The sequence below is a fragment of the Lucilia sericata genome, unplaced genomic scaffold, assembly GCF_015586225.1.
Source record: "Lucilia sericata isolate MDLA Ls3-8-SP2 unplaced genomic scaffold, ASM1558622v1 Contig000664F_arrow, whole genome shotgun sequence".
Taxonomy (NCBI): Eukaryota; Metazoa; Arthropoda; class Insecta; order Diptera; family Calliphoridae; genus Lucilia; species Lucilia sericata.
Window position 1 is genome coordinate 42482 of NW_023994669.1, and position 23396 is coordinate 65877.

Here is a 23396-nt window from a genome sequence, read left to right on the forward strand (position 1 = left end):
ACAATTATAAAAAATTATCCCTTAACCCAGTGCAACATTTCTATAACAATCTCAAAAACTTAGTGGAGCTCATTAAAAATATTAACTTATATAGGGAGTAGGGTTATTTATATGGACCAATTCTCATAAAAGTCAGTAGGAAGATTTCAGTTTCTTATTTATTTCAAATTTCATAGATCTACTTGTATTTTTAAGCCAGTAATGAGCATTAAAGTCATTTTCTTAATGGGACCTTATACGGGGTTAGGGTTAATTATGGACCGATCCTCATAAAATATGGTAGAGAGATTTAAGCTCAAAATTAGTTTATGTCGAATTGCATTGCGATATTCGTATTTTTCCCGTTGTAGTCATTTTCTGATGGGGAATTTATTGGTAGAGAGATTTCGGTTCCTATAGAATTTCTTTTCGAATTTCATCGCTGTACTCGTATTTTTAAGCCAGTAATGAGCGTTAAAGTAATTTTCTGATGGGGACCTTAAATGGGGGGTAGGGTCAATTATGGACCGATCCCCATAAAATTTTGTAGAGAGATGTTAGCTCATACAAAACTAGTTTATGTCGAATTTCATAGATCTACTAGTATTTTTAAGACAGTAATGAGTTTTAAAGCCATTTTCTAAGGGGCCTTATATGCGGGTAGGGCCAATTTAGACCGATCCTCGTAAAATTTTTTAGAACGATCTTGGTTCATACAAGTCATGTTTATATCGAATTTCATCGCTTTACGCGTTTTTTAGTCCAGTATATGGGGGAAGGGTCAATTAAGGCCTGATCCATATAGAATTTGAGATTTTGGCTCGTATAAAACTTACTTCTGTGAAATTTCATCGCTATATTCGTATTTTTACGCCAATAATAAGGGTTAAAGCTATTTTCTGAAGGGGGCTTATATGGGGTGTAGGGTCAATAATGGACCAATCTACATAAAATTTGGTGGAGAGAAACTTGAAACTTATATGTGTCGAATTTCATCGCTATATTCATATTTTTAAGCCAGTAATCAGTAGTATAGTCATATTCTAAAGGGGATCTTATATGGGGGGTAAGGCTAATTGTGAGGTAGGGCCATAATTTAGAATTTTGTTTCGGAAGTCAAAAACAGACTTATGCGAAGTTTTCTGGCATTTGCTTCATAAACAACGAATTTGTGAATGTTTAAAGATTTTTACACAATATTCCGGGGGGTACATTTGTATAGGGGCTATGTGAAATCGTTGACAGATTTTGCACATTTTCAATACCAAACATTTCTGATTAATAAGAAATATTTTGGGAAAATTTTATCTCAATATCTCTTTTTTGTGGACCAACATCAGACAGAAGGACAGTCGGACGGATATAGCTAAATCGTTCTTAGAATCTTACGAGGTCCTAGAATATATATACTTTATAGGGTCTGACAATAATATTTCGATGTGTTTCACACGAATGACAAATTCAATATACCCCCCATCTTTTTTGATGTTGGGCATAATAAAACAATAATAAGGTAGAATCAGTAGAAAAGTACGTTCTCAATTTTACATGCCTTGAATTGTCACAAAAAAGAAAATTAAAAAATATAAAGAAAAACATCAAATAAAAATTATTGAAAATTTTTTGTTAAGAAAATAAAATTGAATAATTTGAATCAAAAATATTGTAAAACCAATTAAAATCAAAAACAGGATACAGAAGTGTGGAATGCTGTTTGCGTGTGCCGTTCAATAAACATTTCAAGGTATTTTTCGTGTTTTTTCATTTGAAGATTTTGAAGTTTTTCTCTTTTTAGTTCTTTTTTGTTTGACTTAACAAGGCAAAGAATTGACAACTCTCCCTACTGATTCTACCTTTCTATGGTTGTATCATGATGTTGGGTATAAAAATAACACTGGTTAACATAATTAATTGACGAATTTCTCACAATTATGAAAAAAAATATTTTTTATGCGTTTACACTATATGAAAAAAAAAATAAATATACCTCCAAAATCTTGAGTTAATCATAAAACCCCAGTTTTTCGTAACTTTATACATTTAGGTCGTAATTTATCAATCACATTTAAGTATCTCAAGTGGTTTATAAAGTTGAAGCTAAGGCCTTTTTAAAGATCATATTTTTGATTTTTGTTTTGTACCGTTTTCCAAGTTTTATGTAAGACTATTATACCGTACTAATGGGGAATTTTTGTTTAGAAAGAAGTAATTTATGACAAATTTAATTGAGATACTAGTATTTATAAGTGAATTATTATGTTCAAGTAATTTTCTGAACAGAAGTTAAGGTCCAATCATAATAAAAATCAGAATAAATGAGTTTAGTATAAGCCTTAATGATATTGCTTATTTTTTAAATAATCCGGCCTACAAATGCAAACACTTCAATATATCTAATTTGACGATATATTATGAAAATCAGTTAAAAGAATAGATTAACAAACAATGAAGTCTAATAGGATTTTACCTTAATACCGATTTATGTAAACAATTTGGAGACGATATTGATTATATATGGGATTTATATTGAGGCTAGAGTCAATTATGAGCTACCCTAATGTAAATAAAATACATTAAAATAAAATTAACATATATATATATAACAATTAGTGTTAACATTGTATTAAAAAAAATATTGGTAAAATAATTAAAACAGATGTAAATAAATATTCACTATTGTACATGTGTTATTATGTGTAAACAAAAATATTTATTTTTATTTTAAATTAAAAAGAAAAGACAAAACATTAAGGTAATTAAATAGTAAAATATAATAAATGTAATTATAAATGTATATTAAATTATAACTTTACATTTATTGAAAATAAATAATCCATTTGCATACATTCAAATGACATTATTTATTATTGAAAAATTTTACCATACAATTAGATAAATAATATTTATTTTGACTTTTCAACAAAACAAACACAATGTATTAAGCTAATAAACTATATTACATAATGAAATTATAAATTAAATTAATTTTTCGCATTTCATGTAGTAACTATATTGAGGGAAATAAATAAAATTAAAAAAATGCCACAATATTCAACAATAAAGAAACCAACAAAATTAATAAACTTAAATGTGTGCACGAACACTCATACTATGCAGCAGTTAACAACAGTTGAGATCAAAAATTTAGCACATTGAAAAAATACGTTAAAGTAAAGTACATAGTATTAGTAGCAAAACCATAAAAACTTAAGTTTTATTAAGAATAAATTTTATATTTGAAAAAATACAACTATTTTTTTGACTTCATCTTTGTAAAACAACCGCATTGACGCACAAAATGCTCGAGTAATTGTGTGTGACTTTAAATTTATGTTCATTATTCTGGACATATTAGAACCAACATTTAAGAAACATACATAAATACAATATAGAATAAGTATGACAAAAAATTTTTTGCAAATGCAAAAAAAAAAACAGAAACGAAGGGCAAATATTCTTAAGGGATTGAAGTCATTTTACCAAAATAAATTTTTATTACACTCTAGTAATTTCTTTTTTATTTTTTAGGACACAACAAAAAACTAAATGAATATTTTATTTTATCTTTTTATTTATAAGGCCTTGATAGACACAATTTCCTGTTGGTTTCAACTTTCTAAAGTTTGTTTATGTTGGGTATAACACCACTATAGTGGGGAGGGTATTATGCGTTTGTGCTGATGTTTGTAACACTCAAAAATATTCTCATATTCCCACCTTAAAGTATACCAACCGGCTCAGAATCACTTTCTTAGTAGATTTAGCTAAGTCCGTCTGTATGTCTGTCTGTCCGTCTATGTGTCCATGTAAGCATTGGGCGCACTCTAGAGGTCGCAATTTTCAAGATAGTTAGATGAAATTGGGCACATACTCTTCTTTTGACCCAAGGAAAATAAGCCTATTGAAAATTGTTAAAATAACCGTAACCCGCCCCCATAGGGTTTTTGAGCTCATAAATATGTTAAATTTTCTTGTATCACTCCAAAAATCGACAAATAACAGATATAGGTGTAAATTCCTTTACCAGAATTTATAAGGATAGGACCATATTAACCCTCTGCCCCCATATAATCCCTCTTTTAGAAAATCCCTTGTTCTTACTTGTTTAATAAATAGAAAACTAAATATTCATATAAATACTTTTACTAATTAAAATCTCAAAAAATATTGCAACACAATTTTAATCAATCAAAATTATCTGCAGAAACCTAGAACCAATGTTGGTAATAATTTTAGTAATAGGGCATATGGTTACGAAATTGTACTTCTGGTTGGTTTCGGTATGTTTATCAATATTTGAATTTCGGGTAATTGATTTCCATTCTTGCGGAGTATGATATGTGTAAAGGCCTGTCCACAAAAAAATTTTTGGCGCAAAATGAATTGTAGTGCAAGATTAGTATAGCATAAGTGCTCTTGAATAGAGATGTGGTTTTAAAATATTTCTAGCAAGTCCAATTTTTACGTGATATCCATTTTAAATAATCTGAATTTGAGCCGCAATGCTGGTCCTGATAATTATTTTTTTGAAACTTTTTTATCCTTAAGTGAACCCCTGTTATGTATTGTATCATTTATTAAAAAAAATATATATTCTTTATGAATTTTTATAGATTACATCAAGCGTTTTGTATACAAATTTAGGAATTTTTTTCATCTTAAATTTTTCCAAAATTTTAAATTTTGAGTGCTTATAACTTCCAGATAGGACCACACTTGATCTTGAATTTTTGCAGGAATATTACGTTAAATGTTGTAAATATAATGATATCAATGAAATACTTTTTTGAAAAAATATTTCGGAGTGAGGACGGTAAAACAAGGGTTAATACAAACATTTTAATATTTCAGAAACAAGACTTGATAGAAAGTAATAAAAAGCAAATGTTGCTTTTGTATCTTAATATCTTCAATTATATTATAATTTTTCTTAAAGGAGGATTTCACTGCAGACCAGTGTTATTACCAATTTAAAAATGCACAGCTTACCTGGTATAGTTTAAGGGAAATTTAACCAAAATTACCCATTTCTTTAAATTTTTTATGATTTACAAATGTAAATACATATGATATGGTATCACAAATATTTACACACATATGTATGTATATTTACATTATTTATACTCACACAAATTTCATATTTGCAGAAATATATTTTTACTTACTATACAAATGTACATATGTATGTATGTGTGTATATGTATATTAATGTTGTTATTATACCCTACACCACTTTAGTGGGGAGGGTATATTGGGTTTGTGCTGATGTTTGTAACGCCCAATAATATTGGCCCTATAGTAAAGTATAGCAATCGGCATAGAATCATTTTCTGAGTCGATTTAACTATGTCCGTCCGTCTGTCCGTCCATGTAAACCTTGTAATCAAACTTCAGGTCGCAATTTTGAAGATAATTCAATGAAATTTGGTACATGACCTTCTATTGTCACAGGGACGAATCCTATTGAAAATGGTTAAGATCGGTCCATTATTTCACCTAACCCCCATACAACTGAACCTTCGAATAGGGCTTGTAAACAGAGTTGGGGGTAGTGCACTAAATTTCCAGTTTCCACTAAAAGTTAGTGATAGTGCAAAATTTTTCACTATCACTAATAGCTATTTAGTGGTGAGTTGAAAAATAACAGTCTCACTAAGCAATAGTGGTAGTGGTAAAAGAAAAATTTTCACTAAAATTAATTTAGTGATAGTGAGAAACCTTTTTTTTACAGCTTAGTGCAATTTTTTTTCTCCACTAACAGGATAGTGGAAAAATATAATCATTCACTAATGTTAATGGGACTCAAAAACATATCATTATATTGAATTATTTTATAATTTTTTATTTTTATTATTTATTAAATTAATTAAGACTAATATTAAAGTAGTAATAAAAAAAACATAAGAAAATAGTTATACAAAAAAATAAGGAATTTTCATTAAAACACACAGCTGTTTTGTTTATGTTTGTCATAGAAAAATAGAGCATGCTCTAATTGATAAAAAATTACATATATATTTCCATGTGTATTTTACATATGCAATGTTTCATATGTATCAGACGATATGTACAACTTTTACATATGGAAAATTTGACAGTACATATGTAAAATACATGCCGTGTGATAACACCTTTAAAAATTTTAAGTTTTTATTTAATTTTTTTATGCAATAAAAAATAATAAAATGAAAATATTTTGACTATATTTTCAATTTGTTTGAAATATTTTTATAAACACTATTTTTTGAGATTTTAGTGCATATAATATAATTAAAGCATTCATGTAGTGACTGTTAAAAATTTGCACTATTTTATTGTAGTGCAAAATTTTCACTACCACTAATGGTTAGTGGTAGTGGAAAAATTTTACACTACCACTAATTTTTTTAGTGGTAGTTAAAACATGTTTCACTACCACTAATTTTTTTAGTGGTAGTTACGATATGTTTCACTACCACTATAGTGATGAAAAATAGTGGAAAATCAAAATGTTGTCACTATAGTGGGATTTAGTGAAAACCTTAGTGCACTAAATATTTAGTGCACTACCCCCAACTCTGCTTGTAAACCTTGTAATCAAACTACAGGTCGCAATTTTGAAGATAATTCAATGAAATTTGGCACACGATCTTCTATAGTATCGGATACGAAGCCTATTGAAAACGGTTTACATCGGTCCATTATTTCACCGAGCCGCCATACAACTGAACCTTGTAATCAAACTACAGGTCGCAACTTTAAAGATAATTCAATGAAATTTGGTACATGATCTTCTATAGTATCGGATACGAAGACTATTGAAAATGGTTTACATCGGTCCATTATTTCACCTAGCCGCCATACAACTGAACCCCCGAATAGGTCTTTTAAGTTTATAATTATGTTTAATATACTCGTATCTCGACAAAATGCTGTAAAACCAAGTTCTATACTAGACTTAATGACCCTCATGAATTTTATAATTATAGGACCTCATTTGACCCTAGCCCCTATAAAAAGCCCCTTCAAAATTTGACGTAAATGTCCACAATTTTATTCAACAATAAATGGCTGAGGCAAGGTAGTTCAAATTAAATGCTTTATTATGAAAATAAATCACATTTTATTTTTGTAACAGGTGTAGAGTATTATATGGTCTGCCTCGCCCGACTATAATTTCTTACTTGTTATTTTTTTTTTTCAAAAGATTTAGGGGTAAAAATCTTAAATATTTTATAAAATTTGTGTCCCTAAAAAGACATGTCCTTATGCATCATAAGTTTTTATACAACATTTTGAGAACTGTAAAGAAAAAATTGTAAAAAAAGCAGAAAAACGGAAATGAAAAGGTCGCATCAAATCTATGTATATGAGTTTTACACTTTTTAGACGTAGTCGAAGTCTCTTGCATTTGCTTAATGTTTTTATTTACAATTTATTTGGAATTCTTTTTTATTGCTTTTAGTTAAATTTTTGTATTTTATTTAGTATAAAGATAAATTTGTATTTAAGATCTTAATTTATGAGTGCGTTAACTCCTTGTTACATTATTTACTTTGCTACATACACATTCATATTGACACACATACTGCAAGTCCTTATCCACTCAAACACTCATGTCCTGTTATGTGTTGGTGTTGTGTCATGCTTTGGCAAAGTGTTACGACACAGAATTTTCAAAATGAATAAGAAAAGTGCAAGCTGTAGAATGTAAGTACAAGTACAAACAAATGACTTTTAACTAAAGTGTCTTAAACTAAACCAAACTGACTTAACCTTTTACGACTAAGTACTACTAGTAAATGTTACTAACAAAAGATTTTTTACACAAGTATAGTTGGCAGAGTACACTTTTTTATTAATTTATTTTTGTTTGTTCTGTACAGAAAATTAAAGTCACATTTATGTAAAAAAAAATTTAAATAGTAAATTTCATAATAAGACTTTAGACTTTAGAGATGTATTTACTTTAGCCCTGTATGACAAAACTATCAGCACAAACGCATAATACCCTACCTACTATAGTGTTGTAGGATATAATAAGAGAATATTTTTAATAAATACAAAATTAAGAGAATGTTATCTAAAATTTGTGCAAAATTTATTGAACATCTAAATATATATTTATATAAAAATTAATGTGTGTTTGTATGAATGTAATATGTTTGATTGGACTTTATAGACGGCTAAACCGTTTTTCACAGTGTCTTTCGGTACCTTTTGTTTAGGAAATTCAAGAAGGCGAGATGCCACGCCCACATACTATTACTATTGCTATTACTATTACTATTACTATTACTATTACTATTACTATTACTATTACTATTACTATTACTATTACTATTACTATTACTATTACTATTACTATTACTATTACTATTACTATTACTATTACTATTACTATTACTATTACTATTACTATTACTATTACTATTACTATTACTATTACTATTACTATTACTATTACTATTACTATTACTATTACTATTACTATTACTATTACTATTACTATTACTATTACTATTACTATTGCTACTGCTACTGCTATTACTATTGCTATTACTATTACTATTACTATTACTATTACTATTACTATTACTATTACTATTACTATTACTATTACTATTACTATTACTATTACTATTACTATTACTATTACTATTACAATTACTATTACTATTAAAAGTTGCATATCCCTGAAACTACAACAGCTAGAGGCTCCAAACAACTTTGACATCCATATGAACACATGTTAACAAAATGGGCAGCCTAGGTACAGTGGGCGTGGCACCTCTCATATAAACAATTCTTAAATTAGTATATCTGAAAAAGTATAACAACTAGAGTCCTCAATTTTTTTTCGGAGCCACTTTAGTATCGACATGTATATTTAGGACAAAAATTTGGCGGACTAGCAATAGGGGGCATGGCACCTCCCATAGGAATTACATACTAAAATTAGTTTATCTGGGAAATTTTTGGAGTTAGAATCTTAAAATTTTGTTCGATGACTTTTAACATGCATGTGAATATTTGGGAGTGAAATGGGTAGACTTTCACAAGGGGGCTTGGCACCACCTTAAATACCAAAATTCGTTTATCTCAGAAACTATTAGAGCCAAAATTCAACTTGATTTTAGTGGCGGGTACCTCCCATATGAAACAAATACAAAAATTAGTTTTTCTAGGAATCTATTGCTACTAGAATCTTCAAATTTTGTACGAAGAACTTTAACATACATGTGAACATTTGGGAAAAACATGGTCGGACTATCATTAGGGAGGATTGGCACTTCCCATATGAATTAAGTACAAAAATTCTTATATCTGGGAAACTGTTAGAGCTTGAATCATCAAATTTTGCGCAAAGAACTCTGACATCCATGTCAATATTTCGGTAATAAATTGGTGGACTCCCACACAAAAATTCGTATATCTGGGAAACTTTTATAGCTAGAATCTTCAAAAATCGCAAAATCTCTTTTTAATCTTTATTGATTTTTGGGTAGCAAAACACACAGCGTAAAGCTAGTTTGCTATATAAAGAAAATCTGATTGAAAATTTCCTATAAAAAAATTTATCGAAAATGTATCAAAAATTTTCTATAAAAGGAACATTTCTCAAAAAGTTTCTACAAAAAGAATATTTATCAAAAATTGTCTATAAAAATAAAACTTTTAAAAATTCTGTAAAAAGAAAATGAATGAAAATTTTTTACAAAAATAAAATTTTATCAAAAATTGTGTATGAAAAGAAAATTTGCTAAATTTTCATAAAAAGAATAAAATTTCCATTGAGAGACAAATTCAAAATAGTATCGAAAATTTTCTATAAGAAGAATTATTTATTTTTAATAAAAGAAAGAAAATCTATTTAAATATTTTCGAAATCAGTTTGTAAAAAATTTTTTCTTTATACAATAGAAAAATATAATATCCATGACATAGGTTTTAGTTGTACACGCTGTGCTTTCGCTTCTTTTACTTTTAAATTAAACCTCTTGTGGAAATACAAAAGAATTTTATTTAAAAAATAGGGGAATAAAAATACTGGTACAATGCACCTTTGTTCGTTATATTTATTAAGAAAAAAACATTGTTATTTATGTTTTATACAATATATTATTTTTTCAATTTATATTGCTTTGTACTTCATTTTTTTCTTATAAAATTTCTATTATTTCTGTTTGACCTCATTATGTTTATTTTTAGAGAGAAATGTTTACAAAAGAAGTTGTTAACAAAACAGTTATAAAACGCTTGTACACACTTAAGTTAAGGTAATTTTTAAGAAAATTATGTTTTTAATATTAAAATTTACAAATTGTCTTTTAAATTTTCTAATTTTATAATATTTTTAAATTTAATAATGACATTTGATAATTAAGTTTTAAAACCTTATATTAAAATTCAAGGCTTAAATCCTTTTAATTTTATTTACAGGGGCGTATGATTAATATTTAATTCACAATAATCATACGTCGTATATTTATTTACTTATATGTCAAATATAAGATGAATAGTATGTAATAAAATTATATAAAATACCCATTTGGCATGACATAAACATTAAATATACCTTGTAGAATTTAATCATTAGCATTTTGCTTTTATTATAAGTGATATGCTAAAAGTCAGCATTTACGTATGTAAAATTCACATAAATACAAATATAAAAATACATACATACATAAATAACCATAAATACACATGTTTATGTACATATTTTCATATCTATATATACTATAGTACACAGGTATCAGTGTATATGTATGTACTTATGTATGTATTTTCAAAAGCTTTATGTATACGTTGTTTACTGACAAAACAAGTGAGAAAAAAATTTAAATTTAAAAATATCTTGACATTTGAACACATTCATAAAATGAGCAACAAAACAACTTATTTAGAATTTTCTTAATGCTGCTACTAATACAGTTTGTTGCTTTTAGAAATGTTTTCATCTTGTTTTTATCATTCTTCTTCTTTTTCGCACCGCTCATAAGTAACCGACACTATGCAAACATTAACTATATAAATTTTTAAAAACGTTCTCAAGGAAACAAAGGATGTTCCGTGTGTGCAAGTACTCATTCACCTTTATCTATATAAATAAAATCTTGCCAAGTAAATAGTTTATCCTTGTGTGTGAGAGATTGTTACTTTAATATCACACTTACTACTATATTGGGATAGGTATTATGAGTTTGTATAGATATTCGTAACTCCGAAAAATAATGGTCCTCAACTTTAATGTGAACCTTGTAAACAATCTGCAAAAAGCGTGTTGGTACTAGAAAACATTTTAAATCCCCTAAATCTAGTATTTATACCGATATTTAGTATTAATCATTCAAAATAAAGACCTGTTCGTAGTTCGAAGGTCCTATCTTCTTCCTGAATCAGATTTAAGTTTTAAAAATCTTGATCCAGAAATTTCATATGATAGTTAAATATAATTCGGATTAAATCCACTTAAAGTGTTAATTGTAAGTACATACTATTTAAAATAGTTCAGACTGAGACCTAGTGTAGGGTATTTTATGTGTTAATATATCTGATAATACGTTCTAACCTGTTTTCATATACAAATAAATACACACATAAGATGAGTGGTTTTATATACATACATATGTATGCAAAAAAGGTTTTATCTTTATATAAACTTTATCTGAACTTAGATTTAAAATGTTTTATTGGTTAAGACTTTTCAATGTAACGGAATAGAAACTAAAAGGGGAAGTTTTTAAGCAAAAAAAGTTTTAAAAAAAAAACAAGTTAGAGTGCTAAATTCGGCTGAGCCGAATCTTAAATACCCTCCACCAGTTACTTTTATATTAATACTTTTCTAACTGATCAAATATTTGTAGAAATAAGTTTTCTCATGTCTTAAATAGAAAAATCCCAAGATTTAAACAGCTTAAATCTATTACAATTCCATGATTTATTGAACATTACAAACGCAATTTTCTTTATATTTTTATAGCGCTTAGCGATATTTAGTAATTTGCATGTATGCATGTGTGTGAAAATTAAAGGATTTTCAAAATACATATACATAATCTACACAAATTAATGCAACTAGGTAAATACGGTTAAAGTGCTTTCAGGGGCAGGACCTAGATATGACCAATTATAGTCCGATCGTAAAAAATTCTTTAAGCTAAATTTCTGTACATAAAAGCTATATTTCAGTAAAATTTTATATCTATATCGTAATTTAGTAATAAGTAATGTGTGTTTAAGTGATTTTCGGAAGGGAACCTTGTATGGGACCGACCGCACCCATGTTATGAGCCGATCGTGAGAAATCTTGAAATAGAATTTTTGTATACAAAACTAATATTTGTGGCAAATTTTGTATCAATAGCTTTATTTGGTAATAAGTAATGTGCGTTTAAGAGATTTTCGTAAAAGGACCTTGCATGAGAGCTATGACGAATTATATATAAAAACAAAATTTCAAAATTCTGTATCTATATCATTATTTGGTAATGAATATTGTGCATTTAAGTGATTTTCTGGAGGGGACCTAGTATGAGAGCTATGACCAAATATGGACTGATCGTAAAACTATTTTATAGGGTAATTTATGTATATAAGAGCAATAATTTTGCTAAATGTATGATATCAATATTTGGTAATGAATTATGTGCGTTTAAGTGATTTTCGGGAGGGAACCTTGTATGGGAGCTATGACCAAGGTTGGACTAATCGTGAAAAAATTTTGAAATAACATTTATGTGTACAAAAATAGTATTAATGCCAAATATTTTATGGGTATCACTATTTCCTAATGAGTTATGTGCCTTTAAGTGTTTTCTGAAAGGCACCTTGTATAGCAGCTATGATCAATTATGGACCGATAGGAAAACAATTTCACAGTAATATTTCTCTGTATATGAGCAATACTTCTGCCAAATTTTATAGTTAGTAATGAGTTATGAGCGTTTAAGTGATTTTCGGGAGGGGACCTTGTATGGGAGTTATGACCAATTATGGACCGATCGGAAAAAAATTTCACAGTAATATTTCCGCGCATATGTGCAATACTTGTACCAAATTTTATATGGATATCTTAATTAAGTAATGATTTATGCGCGTTTAAGTGATTTTCGGGAGGGGACCTTGTATGGGAGCTATGACCAATTATGGACCGATCCGAGAAAACTTTCACAGTAATATTTCTATGCATATGGGCAATACTTATACCAAATTTTGTATGGATATCTTAATTTAGTAATGAGTTATGCGCGTTTAAGTGATTTTCGGGAGGGGACCTTGTATGGGAGCTATGACCAATTTTGAACCGATCCAAAAAAAATTTTCACAGTAATATTTCTATGCATGTGGGCAATTTTTATACCAAATTTTATATGGATATCTTAATTAAGTAATGATTTATGCGCGTTTAAGTGATTTTCGGGAGGGGACCTCGGAACGGAGGGGACGATCGGAAAAAACTTTCACAGTAATATTTCTATGCATATGGGCAATACTTATACCAAATTTTGTATGGATATCTTAATTTAGTAATGAGTTATGCGCGTTTAAGTGATTTTCGGGAGGGGACCTTGTATGGCAGCTATGACCAATTATGGACCGATCGGAAAAAACTTTCACAGTAATATTTCTATGCATATGGGCAATACTTATACCAAATTTTATATGGATATCTTAATTTAGTAATGAGTTATGCGCGTTTAAGTGATTTTCGGGAGGGGACCTTGTATGGGAGCTATGTTCAATTATGGACCGATGGGAAAAAACTTTCACAGTAATATTTCTGTGCATATGGGCAATACTTATACCAAATTTTATATGGATATCTTAATTTAGTAATGAGTTATGCGCGTTTATGTGATTTTCGGGAGGGGACCTTGTATGGGAGCTATGACCAATTATTGACCGATCGGAAAAAACTTTCACAGTAATATTTCTATGCATATGGGCAATACTTATACCAAATTTTGTATGGATATCTTAATTTAGTAATGAGTTATGCGCGTTTAAGTGATTTTCGGGAGGGGACCTTTTATGGGAGCTATGACCAATTATGGACCGATCCAAAAAAATTTTTTCTCTGAATGAATTCTATTGACATATGATTTTAATTTGTAAAATTTTGTGAATATATCGACATTCTGACGGAAGTTATTAACAAAAAACCCATTTTCCGGGAATATGTACTTTTGTATGGGAGGTATATGAAATTGTGGACCGATTCTGGAAATTTTCTGCATGGATCAAGATCTTGTGCAGAAACGAATGTATGGTGATTTTCATGGAATTATCTTGCATAGTTTTGGAGAAAATTACATTAGAATGTGTAAAAAATGCTTATTTTTTTCGAGGTTGTTTTAAATTTTGATTCATAACTTTTCCCGATGTGAACCGATTTTGCTCATTTTCAATACCAAACTGTACCGGATAATAATGAATATTTTGGGTGAATTTGGTTAAATTATATTGCTTCGTTTTAACGTGAGCGTGTTTTACACAGACAGACAGACAGACAGACAGACAGACGGACGGACGGACGGACGGACGGACGGACGGACGGACGGACAGACGGACATAGCTAAATCGACTCAGAATTTCATAAGGACCCAGAATATATATACTTTGTTGGGTCTCAGATGAATATTTCTTGGTGTTACACACGGAATGACAAAGTTATATATACCCTCTATCACCACTGATGGTGGTGGAGGGTATAAAAATAAATAAATAATACAAATTACTTATACGAAATTTAGTATTTTGCAAAAATTTCTTAGAGTTTAAGTTTAAAATTCAGAGAAATGTTGAAATGTATTTGTCCCTTAAATAAATGTGTATTATTTTTAAGCGTATAATATCCCAGCAAAAAGTTTAATTACCATGTAAGGAGTTAAAATGTTAAAATTTACTACACAATAGCATTTTAAGTCATTATTTTAACATTGTGATGACATTGTAGGCAAGTACTTACCACTATCGCTTATGTATAAGGAATTAGAAAATGTAGTCAATGTTAGTACATAGTACGAAAAAACATATACAGCTTTTATAGCTTCACGGAGAAGATAATTAATGAAAAAGAAATTATTTATATAACACATTATTAATAAGACGTTATTAGACTACTTATATGTAATCAGGACGATATGTAGTAGTCACTGAAAAGTATTTTAATATGTAAGTAGTTACAGCTAAAAGTCATTACGGAGTTTTTGCTGGGATGATAAATTTTTAACAAAATAATATGAGAAATTTTACGCCAGCTCTCCGGTACTGAGCTTTGACCAGATACATACATTTTATCATGGGAACTACAATAGTTCGTGAAAAAAAATAAAATAAAATTAACGCTCTCTTCTTAAAATGAAAAAAAATCATTTAAATCAACACAACATTTAGTAATAAATTTGTAAAAGTAATTTGAAAAAATGGAATAGTTATTCAAGGTTTTACTAAAATCCACTAACAATGCTATTTGCAATTTAATGATGACCTAAAACTCATCATAACTCGAATATTTTGGTAACAAACTTTAACTTTTATGTTCTTGCTCATTTACTCAAATCTAATTTTTACTTTGTAATTGGATTTTTCAAACTTTATAACAGCACGTGTTAATGTTATTATACCATAGAAGACTATAATATGACTCGCACGTGTTAATAAGATAGATTAAGTATATTTAATATTAAGTCAAAATGTTTTAAAATTGCATTAATAATTTTAAATGTCAACTTTCTTAACCTTGAAAAATTTTATAATCAGTAAACAAGATGAAATACAAATATTTATAGAGAATAAAATGTCTTTAACTTACTTTTTACATTAGTTTGAATATAAAACGCAATCTGAAAAAGAAAAATATGGAAAAAAATGAGAATGATTATTGCAATAAATAACATATACTATCATTAAATAACCTTTAAAGTGGCATAACTCTAAAATTAGAGTTTTGAGAAAAATATAAAAAATATATGAAATACTTTAGCACAATGGATATTTTAGTACATTAGGGTTGGTGACAAAATAACAAAAATCTTATTTTCGGGTCATTTTGGCAAAAATCTTCGCACTAAATGTCTGTCCGACTGTTTATTAAAATCAGGTTTTTGAAGGCTATAGATATGTTTGGAATTCAAATTATAGAATTTTTCTACTTAAAAACAAGTAAACATCGGTCCATAAGTATCGGAGGTATGATCAACATTCTAAAAAAATAAAGGAATATAGATCAAATTCTACCCTAATGTACATGTACTTATCTGCACAAATATTTATTTGTAGAAAAATTTTTTAATACAAATTACATTTTGAATAGTAATTAAGATAAAATAGAGAGCACTTAAACTACTAGCAAAAAATACCCTCAAAAACAAGGAAAGTAAAGAGAACAAAACCGTGATAAATGTATATGTCGATATACATATGTATGTATGTCCATATGTACAATAGAATCACTTTCCCTTATGCATACATATGTACATATGTATAAATACATTCATTCCAGCAGTTCAAAGTAGTTGTCCTTGATTACAAATGGCGAATTAAGTATCAATTTAATTTATTTATATGGATCTTTTTGTTTTCTTTTAGATTACTTGGATACTCTGAAGAGATGTTCCAGTTAGATTTCCTGTAATAGTAGTAAACAAATATGCTATCAAAAAGTTATACATTGGCCAGTTTTACAACTGCTTGGATATCATTAGATCTGTTACCAAAAAAATGGATAAACTTAAATACTATTGTAATAAAATAAATAAAACAAAAAGTATAAATAAATGAAATTATACCCTACACCACTTTAGTGGGGAGTGTATATTGGGTTTGTGCTGATGTTTGTAACTCACAATAATATTGGTTTTATACTTTATACTTTAAAGTATACCAATCGGCTTAGAATCACTTTCTGAGTCGATTTAGCTATGTATCTCCGTCTGTCCGTCCGTCCATGCAAACCTTGTAATCAAACTACAGGTCGCAATTTTAAAGATAATTCAATAAAATTTGGCACATGATATTCTATGGTACCGGAGATGAAGCCTATTGAAAATGGACGGTGTGAAGATAAATATGTCGAATATATACGTTCCACACCTCTGTTAAATACATTCCACATGCTGTTAAAATACGTTCCACACATTCCACACGTTAAATTTAATAAAAAAATAAAAAATAAAAAAAACAAAATTATTTTTTTTTTACATTTTAAAAAGAAAATAAATTGATTTAAATTTTTTCACATTTTTATGTTAAAATGACTAAATAAAATTCACTAGAAGTGTGTAAGTTATAAACTATCCCAAACGTATTTCGGGCCCCTAGAACAGACCTGAATGGGACTCTGACACATATGGTGGGAGCTAGTATGGAGAAGTTCCCAAATCTGGAGAGGGGATTTTAAGTTGTTTCCCAGGGCGGACGCTATAATGGAGATTATTTCTAAATTTTTTTGAACTTTAAGTTCTAAACGTGTTGTGGGCCACCTAGGACAGACCTGAACGGGATTCTAACACATAAGGTGAAAGCTAGGATAGAGTAGTGTCCAAAACTGGAATGAGGATTTCAAGTTGTTTCTCAGGGAGGGCGCTATAAGGGGTGGAATTTAATTAATTTTGTTTTTTTTTTTTATCTAAGTTCCAACCTTATTGGGGGCCACATGGGACAGACCTGAATCGGATCTTAACACATAAGATGAAAGCTGGGACAGAGTAGTGTCCAAAACTGGAAAGAGGATTTAAAGATGTTTCTCAGGGAGGGCGCTATAAGGGGTGGAATTTAATTAATTTTGTTTTTTCGTACCTAAGTTCCAACCTTATTGGGGGCCACATGGGTCAGACCTGAATGGGATCTTAATACATAAGGTGAAAGCTAGGATGGAGTAGTGTCCAAAACTGGAAAGAGGATTTTAAGTTGTTTCTCAGGGAGGACGCTATAAGGGGTGGAATTTAATTAATTTGTCTTTTGTACTTTAAGTTCCAAACTTATTGCGGGCCACATGTGACAGACCTGAATGAGATCTTAACACATAAGGTGAAAGCTAGGACGGAGTAGTATCCAAAACTGGAAAGAGGATTTTAAGTTGTTTCTCAGGGAGGGCGCTATAAGGGGTGGAATTTAATTAATTTTGTTTTTTTTTTGTACCTAAGTTCCAACCTTATTGGGGGCCACATGGGACAGACCTGAATCGGATCTTAACACATAAAGTGAAAGCTAGGACGGAGTAGTGTCTAAAACTGCAAAGAGGATCTTAAGTTGTTTCTCAAAGAGGACTATAATGGGTGGAGGCTATAAAGGGTGGAATTTATTTACACAGTTTATGTTCCAAATACAGTTTATGGGACAGACCTGAATGGGATTCTAACACATAGGATGAAAGCTAGGACGGAGTAGTATCCGAAACTGGTAAGGGGATCTTAAGTTGTTTCTCAGCGAGGACTATAAAGGGTGGAATTTATTTAGACAGTTTATGTTCCAAATGTATTGCGAGCCACCTAGGACAGACCTGAATGGGATTTTAACACATAGGATGAAAGCTAGGACAAAATAGTATCCGAAGCTGGTGAGGGGATATTAAGTTGTTTCTCAGGGCGGGCGTTATAGGAAGTGGAATTAGTTTTTATTTTTTTTTTTTTTTTTTTTTGTACTTTAAGTTCCAAACGTTTTTTGTTGTTGTATTGTATTGGAATTTAAAACGTTCTTATGAAAAGTACGAAAGAAGAACAACATATCGTCACCTGAAACGCAAACGGCCCTAACTAACCAAAAATCCAAAATCGATTTTATTGCTGATTCTAATGTATTGCATCAAAACAAATGTTCACAAAATAAATTAGACTCCTCCGACCAAAATTAGCGATCTTATTGACAAAAAACAAAAGGCCCTATCTACAAAAACATTTAAATATTAAAGGTAAAAAATCCAATTTATCCATTTTTATGTACGCCAATGTCAACTATCATAACAAATAATACGTTTTACCATTAAACAATTTGATTATTTTATAAAAATAAATAGCGCTGATAGAAACAAACTTTTCAATTTAAATAGTTTTTTGCGTTTTAGGTGACGATATGTACTTTTGCCTTTTTACCACAGAAATGTTTATGACTAAACAAATTAAAGGGTTTAGTTTTTATGAAAATATAACACCGTGCGACAGAAATTATTGGACCTAAACGAGACCATATGCCCATGATACTGAAGTTTTCAGTTTTTCAATTTGTTATCTTTTCTCCTTTTTAAAGGACTTTAACGTTAAGGATGAGGATATTCAAATTTATTAAAATGACTCTAAGGTTTCAACATACACTATCGGACAAAATAAAGTGCAAAAGTGCTCATGCTACATTATTTCATCGAAAAATCTGTTAAATGATTATTGAATATGGAATTTTTTTAAAATTCGTTTAGTTTATATACAATGCTACAAAAATAACAGTAAAACAAATTTATTCCACCGAAAATTTTTCTGTATAACATTTTAAATAAAAGTAAACTCACTGTTTTATCGGACAAAATAAAGTGTCCTTTAAAAAGGATCACAAAATGAAACACTTTAAATGTCCTCTAGTATCATGTGTATATGGACTCGTTCAGGTTCAATATAAAAACTGTAAAATTATATCTCGTTGTAATGTTTGTCAAAGTAAAAATTCAATTTGTAACAAAAAAATATTTCATAACTGATAACAATTTTGTAATAAATTTTCATTCAGAATAAGAGATATTCACAAATAATCCTGTCTGTTCTGTAAACCGAATCCGAGTAAATTTTTCGTTTAAGAACGAATTCTCATAATTTTTCTCATTTTAATTTTATTAAAATAAATTAATAAATTTAATTTTATTAAAATAAATTAAATAATTGTTTTTTGTGTTTTTTAATATAATTATAACTTAGTATAAATGCTATGGGCATTTTAAACTCTTTTTCATTTAAAATATTATTGTTTTTCTGAATTTTACGTTCAAATAAATATTCGATTTGCAGAACACCAAATTCGGTTTTAAAAGTTTCTCGTTTTTGAAACCGAATCGATTTACAGAACAGACAGGAGTATAAGATTGTAAATGTGGGAAATGTTAAGTTTTTTAATTATTTCTCAATAATTCATAAAAAATTTGAAAAACAAAAGCTGAAATAAAGAATAGTTAAGACCTCGGTTAGCAATTGAATTTGTAGCGAAAAATTATTTTTTTAGTAAAAAAATTCGAAAAATATTTTTTTTTTGTTAAAAATTAAATTTTGAAAAATGTTAAAGCTGTTGCAAAATATAGAATCTTTATTTTTGGTGAAAAAAGGTACACAAAAAAAGAATTTTCAATAAAACGATTAATCATAAATTTTAAAAGGGTTTAATTATTTTTTATATTTGAGTCATAAAATTGCAATCTCAAATACGTTTTGAACAACAAGAAAAATTAAAAAATATTTTTTTTGTGTATGAAATTAATAAAAAATAGTGGCTTTGTTCCAGAGCTTTTTGGGCTAAAGGGAATTATTGAATTTTTCCTATTTACTTGCAAAAATTACGAGAACAGAAAAAACTAAAAACAATAAGTTTGGTACTTAAAATGCAAAAAAACTAAACGAATTCTACTTCCTATAACGCCCGCCCTGAGAAACAACTTAATATCCCCTCACCAGCTTCGGATACTATTTTGTCCTAGCTTTCATCCTATGTGTTAAAATCCCATTCAGGTCTGTCCTAGGTGGCTCGCAATACATTTGGAACATAAACTGTCTAAATAAATTCCACCCTTTATAGTCCTCGCTGAGAAACAACTTAAGATCCCCTTACCAGTTTCGGATACTACTCCGTCCTAGCTTTCATCCTATGTGTTAGAATCCCATTCAGGTCTGTCCCATAAACTGTATTTGGAACATAAACTGTGTAAATAAATTCCACCCTTTATAGCCTCCACCCATTATAGTCCTCTTTGAGAAACAACTTAAGATCCTCTTTGCAGTTTTAGACACTACTCCGTCCTAGCTTTCACTTTATGTGTTAAGATCCGATTCAGGTCTGTCCCATGTGGCCCCCAATAAGGTTGGAACTTAGGTACAAAAAAAAACAAAATTAATTAAATTCCACCCCTTATAGCGCCCTCCCTGAGAAACAACTTAAAATCCTCTTTCCAGTTTTGGATACTACTCCGTCCTAGCTTTCACCTTATGTGTTAAGATCTCATTCAGGTCTGTCACATGTGGCCCGCAATAAGTTTGGAACTTAAAGTACAAAAGACAAATTAATTAAATTCCACCCCTTATAGCGTCCTCCCTGAGAAACAACTTAAAATCCTCTTTCCAGTTTTGGACACTACTCCATCCTAGCTTTCACCTTATGTATTAAGATCCCATTCAGGTCTGACCCATGTGGCCCCCAATAAGGTTGGAACTTAGGTACGAAAAAACAAAATTAATTAAATTCCACCCCTTATAGCGCCCTCCCTGAGAAACATCTTTAAATCCTCTTTCCAGTTTTGGACACTACTCTGTCCCAGCTTTCATCTTATGTGTTAAGATCCGATTCAGGTCTGTCCCATGTGGCCCCCAATAAGGTTGGAACTTAGATAAAAAAAAAAAACAAAATTAATTAAATTCCACCCCTTATAGCGCCCTCCCTGAGAAACAACTTGAAATCCTCATTCCAGTTTTGGACACTACTCTATCCTAGCTTTCACCTTATGTGTTAGAATCCCGTTCAGGTCTGTCCTAGGTGGCCCACAACACGTTTAGAACTTAAAGTTCAAAAAAATTTAGAAATAATCTCCATTATAGCGTCCGCCCTGGGAAACAACTTAAAATCCCCTCTCCAGATTTGGGAACTTCTCCATACTAGCTCCCACCATATGTGTCAGAGTCCCATTCAGGTCTGTTCTAGGGGCCCGAAATACGTTTGGGATAGTTTATAACTTACACACTTCTAGTGAATTTTATTTAGTCATTTTAACATAAAAATGTGAAAAAATTTAAATCAATTTATTTTCTTTTTAAAATGTAAAAAAAAAATAATTTTGTTTTTTTTATTTTTTATTTTTTTATTAAATTTAACGTGTGGAATGTGTGGAACGTATTTTAACAGCATGTGGAATGTATTTAACAGAGGTGTGGAACGTATATATTCGACATATTTATCTTCACACCGTCCAACTACAACTAGCGCTGTTTTTGCTCAAAAGGCAGCTTATACAATTTCCTTTAAGGACTTAATGGGATGCGAGAGGGAGATCTGTAATAAGATTTTTAAAATATTGTTCACATCATTTTCTGCAAATTTTTCAAAATGGACGTTTTTGAAGAAATAGCTATATAAAGTCTTTTCGACAATTTTTCTAGGACCAAAAGGTGAAAAGTTACACTCATTTGAAAAAAACCCTGTAAGAACAAAATGTTCAAGTTTGACACCCTCTAACTTCGGCAGTTCTTGAAAATTTGTGTCGGCCTACTATCCAATAGTATTAACCTTGGGGCAAATTTCATCCAAATCGATTTTTTAAGTTGGGTCACTTCGTATCTGCCCTCTACCATACATGATCTCAGCAAGTCTTTAATATTAAACATTGAAAAATAAAAGAAAATTCTTTAACATTTTAACAAAAATTTACAAATAATTTGACTTTTTTTCATTAATTATTCTCATTGTTATTTAACATTTTTAGCCAGCAGTCAAATTGTTAAAATCCTTTTACCGCAAATGCAAGTAAAAAAATATAATAAATAGTTAACTAATTTGGCAACAATTTTACTACTCATTACCATCATTGATTGAGATTAATTACCCAAAAATTCTTTTGTACGATTGTACATTTTTGTCGTGTCTTTCTCACTTTAAGCCATTGGCATTTTGGCAGACTTTTGCTCTGTTGCTGTTATATATGTATGTATTACAAGTTTGTTTACTTAAATGTATGTATATATACATGTCGGTATGTATATAGGAGGGGAAGAGAAGAGAGAAATAATCTATTTTGTTGTTGGTTTAAATATAGTATAATATCCTGCCGTGCTTTTGATGCTAATTGTATTCATTTATACAGCTTTTCATTTTGTTCTTGTAACCTTCAGGCCAATATTTTAAGAGAACAAAAAAAAAACAACTAACAGAAACAGTACTAGAACAGATTCTTTAGTAGAGCAGACAACTTACACTTATACTATGTATTGTACAATAAGTATATCACCATCATCATCGTCATCATTAAATATTATAGATTAAGTTGAAATATTTTTGCTACAATGAAATTATGTTATTTTACTTTTCTTTTTATGCCCTGCATCAGCATAGTGCAGAGGGTATTATGCGTTTGTTCTGATGTCAAAATTTTTGGTTCTACATCCACATTAAGTATACTAATCGATTGTCTCAATATCAATTTCTGAGTCGATTTAACTATGACTGTTCAGAAAAACTCTTTAATTCGCTGAAAT

The 23396-nt window shown here is 29.5% G+C and overlaps 1 protein-coding gene across 1 annotated transcript in view; it reads right to left on the reverse strand.

The window, feature by feature from the left end:
- LOC119607148 (cGMP-specific 3',5'-cyclic phosphodiesterase) overlaps positions 1–23396 on the reverse strand; it is a 136373-nt gene that overhangs the window by 42405 nt on the left and 70572 nt on the right. The window contains exon 4 of the mRNA XM_037960950.1: positions 15779–15809. The gene's annotated coding sequence lies outside the window, so the exon portion shown is untranslated. The remainder of the gene's footprint in view (positions 1–15778; positions 15810–23396) is intronic.